The sequence below is a fragment of the Lontra canadensis genome, unplaced genomic scaffold (genome assembly GCF_010015895.1).
Source record: "Lontra canadensis isolate GAN:19392208 unplaced genomic scaffold, GSC_riverotter_1.0 scaffold4, whole genome shotgun sequence".
Taxonomy (NCBI): domain Eukaryota; kingdom Metazoa; phylum Chordata; class Mammalia; order Carnivora; family Mustelidae; genus Lontra; species Lontra canadensis.
The window spans coordinates 22,893,034-22,895,819 of NW_022630998.1; the positions used below are offsets into that span (position 1 = coordinate 22,893,034).

The window sequence follows — 2,786 nt, forward strand, 5'->3', positions numbered from 1 at the left end:
AAAGTTTTTATTCCTGCGTGTCTGGTGTCTGTTTACTGTCACCGTCATTCTGGACGGTGGCTCTCAATACCGTGACATTTGAGAAAGCTCCAGAAGCCTCCATTATTGGCAAATCCTCATGGAGCTGTGATACACAGGTGAAAAGTTATAAATTGAGTCATTTCCTCTATAGAAAATGGGGCACTTGGAGTATACTGTGGGGGCATAAATCTGTAGCAGGGGGATCACCCACACAGTCCAGACTGCAGCTGCTCTGGAAGGTTTTCGTTCTGGGACAGTCCCAAGATTTCTAGGAAGCAACATTTATGTGTCCCTCAGCAACTTCCAGTCTTTTGTCATTTATCACAGCCATAAACAAAATGCTTCTAAGACACTGAAATGTCTAGTAAGAGCTATGCCAAGTTAAAAGCATTTCCCTGAATACTTACATGGCAGGGGACTTACCGTGATCATGAAAGTGGTTTTCTCAGGGTGAGGCTCATCCGTTGCACTTGGAATTCGTTGACCTCTGTGATTTCTCCAAATGTAGGAAACTTGACCACATGATTTGTGGTAGCAGGAGACACCAATCACATTTGCCCCTGAAAACAAGACGCATTTCCTTGAGGCAGATACAGACAGACATTTCTTGGGCTTTATTTCAAAGTTGAGAAGATCGGGTTGAAAGGAAACCAATAACTGGGTATTGTAGGTAATGATTCATGCCAAATCATTAGGAGAAATTACCAGTTTCCACAAAGCACAAAACAATCACTTGTTGGATTAAGATGGCAATACTAAGGATAAAGGAAAGTATGAGGAGTGACTCACATAATGCTGATATTATTTTGACTTGTTCCAGCTGTTACTACTAGTGTTTCTAATGGATAATCAAAGCATCAAGACATTAAAACACATTTATAATTGTATGGAAATGGAGCTCTGCCTCTGTAATTTTCTGCCCACCTTGGAGTCAGTCTGTTGTTATCCACACCACTTAAACTGTTTCTCTGTTTTTTTTTTGTCCATAGCCTGTGGCAACCATACCATGGTTTTAACCCACAAATAACAATCCTTCTAAATGCCCAGAAGCTATTTGGCATTAAGACCATACAAGTCCACTATAAAAGGGCTAGTATATTCTCTGTCTCTGTCTGTTTCTCTTTCTCTCTCTCTCTCTCTCTCTCTCTCTCACACATACACACACGCACACACACACACACATTTTCCTTCACATATACTCATGTTTTTCCTTTTTTTCTTCTTTGGAAAAAATGATAGGTATTAAACAAAGATTAACACTTTTTTTTTTTTTAAAGGCAATGGAAATCTATTTGCGTGTCTGAAAGGCATTTTGATTACACCTAGAATTGTTTACACTATTTCCAAGAGGATATTGGCCCAAGAGCACATTCTGCACGAGCATAGAATTTTTATTGTTGCTTTTAAAATATTCTATCAAATAATTTCCTGTCAAATTATGTTAAATGTTTTATTTATAAATATTACTTTGTAGCATAATTGTTTAGTAAGTACACCATTTAGTATTCCACTATGTAAAGGAAATAATGATTTTACTTACCAGAATTAATGCTAAATAAATTAATTATGTAGTCCTTAATTATGTTTTAAAATATTGGTCAAATCCCTACTAGAAAATACAAAGACATTTTCTGCTTTTCATAAATTCATCAATTAATGTTAAGCAATTGTCAGTAATCTATTTCTTTGGATTTTAAATAAGCATTCACCTACTCAGTGCACTAGCTGAGGAAAGGGTAGTTAAAAGACAGTCCTCTGAGGCTAAAGTAGAAAACTGTATAAATCAATATATATCATCTTGAAATGGAAAATATAAATTAAACGTTACAAAGTAAGAACTCAAAAATTGGCAAGAATGTCTATCATAAGAAGTAATCTATTACAACTAATCTGGACCAACCAGATGCTATCTCTAATAGTATGGAATAATCAGAGGAATTTAATCATTTTCCTATGAACAATTATACAATTAATTGCCTCTCCTGACCTTTCAGTTAAGGTTAGACTCTCATTGATGAAATCTTCATAAAAACAATGCCAATAAAAACCATATTTACACAGGGAGCTCTAAAAGAGATTCCAATAGTCACAGCTGAAATCATTTGAGTAAAAATTAAAAAATAACAATATTGAGTTTTAACAAAGAATGAGATAATTATCCTTGAGTCTGTATTGATTTTATTTCTTTATTTTCATACTTAGAATTTTTGTGTAATAGTATTGACTTTTTCTCTTGATATACAGTTCAGTAAATTTTAATGTATATATGGATTTGTGTAACCACCACCACAATCAAGATACAGAACAGTTCCATCACACCACAGAACTCTCCTGTTCTAGCCTTTTATGGTTACTCCCTCCCCAACCCTACATAGGTCACTCACTCACCTGTTCTATATAGGTGACTTTTTTGTTCTTTTTTTTTTTTTCTTTTCAAATGTCATACAAATGGAATCATACAGTATATAACTTCCTAAAACTGGCTTTTCTCACTCTGTCTAATACCTTGCATATGAACAGTTTGCTCTTTTTTGTTGCTAGTTAGTATCCCATTTTATAGATATGCACAGTTGATTTTATCCATTAACCCTCTGAAGGACATTTGGGTTCATTCCACCTGTCATTTTGTTTTTGAAAATATGAATAGAACTACTACAAATGATGTTTGTGTAAACATTGGTTCCCAATTCTCAAGGCTAAATAATCAGGAGCAAGATTTCTGGGTCATATGGTAAGTCTACGTGTAACTTAATAAAAAACCACCA

The 2,786-nt window shown here is 34.7% G+C and overlaps 1 non-coding gene across 1 annotated transcript; it reads left to right on the plus strand.

The window, feature by feature from the left end:
• Positions 1 to 420: 420 nt before the first annotated feature.
• Positions 421 to 584, plus strand: LOC116863993. The gene has a single exon (XR_004381894.1). It is a non-coding gene; the product is annotated as a U1 spliceosomal RNA (small nuclear RNA).
• Positions 585 to 2,786: the final 2,202 nt, after the last annotated feature.